Source organism: Meleagris gallopavo, chromosome 2 (genome assembly GCF_000146605.3).
Source record: "Meleagris gallopavo isolate NT-WF06-2002-E0010 breed Aviagen turkey brand Nicholas breeding stock chromosome 2, Turkey_5.1, whole genome shotgun sequence".
Taxonomy (NCBI): Eukaryota; Metazoa; Chordata; class Aves; order Galliformes; family Phasianidae; genus Meleagris; species Meleagris gallopavo.
The window spans coordinates 69,714,668-69,715,570 of NC_015012.2; positions in this window are offsets into that span (position 1 = coordinate 69,714,668).

Sequence of the window (903 nt, forward strand, 5' to 3'; positions counted from 1 at the left end):
CGCACTGTGCTGCTTTGGTTTTGTTTTGGTTTTTATTTTTCCAGGAGAAGTTAGATGGCAGCTGAAGGAGAGAGGTCAGTATCTTTTCCAATCAATCTCTCTCTCTGTCTGTCGCTGTCCCCATCTCATCCCGGCGAAGGAAAAAGCTCCAACTTCGCTCCTCCGCGCAGTGCGCGCACCTCCGCTCCCGGTGCAGTAAGGTTGTGGCTGTTCGGTCCTTTATCTGAGACAGGGAAATAACAGCGCTCCTTCCAATCACGGGGCGGAATTGGTCTCCTCCCGTTCAGTTGTTACATATATATATATTTTTTCTTTGGGTCTCATTTTGGAACTGCAGTTGACAACTTTTATTTAAAACCACTTTACCAGGCACCACTTAATGCATTATTCACATTTTTAAAAATGCTTGAGAGAAATCACCTTAATGAAGAGAACATTTGCGGTAATTTGGTGATAATTATCAGAATCGCCAAACATTCGCAGAGGCTGTAGCGTTACGTGTCGGAAGAAAAGCAAAGCGCATTATTTTAATGGTCTGATATGCAAACTACGGACCGTCCAATTATAACCCTTAATAGCGCAGACGCGATGCGGTGCCGCTGTTGGGACGGGAGGGCCGCGGCGGTGCGCTCCGAGGACCGCGTGTGCGCCTCCATCCAGCGAGTGCGTTCCCGTGGAGCAGGGCCCTGACAAACCGCATTTAAGAGAATAAAAATTAATGACTGCGAATTTGAGCGTTAAATTAACATTAATTATATGACCTGCCTGCTGGAAAGATTAAATTTCTTACGCCCTAATTAGATAACGTCTCCTCATACATCAAACAATTTCCTTTTCCAGATTTCGGTATTAAAATGCAGAACGGGAAGAGCGGGGCCGCTTCGTGGACGGCGCGGGGTGAGT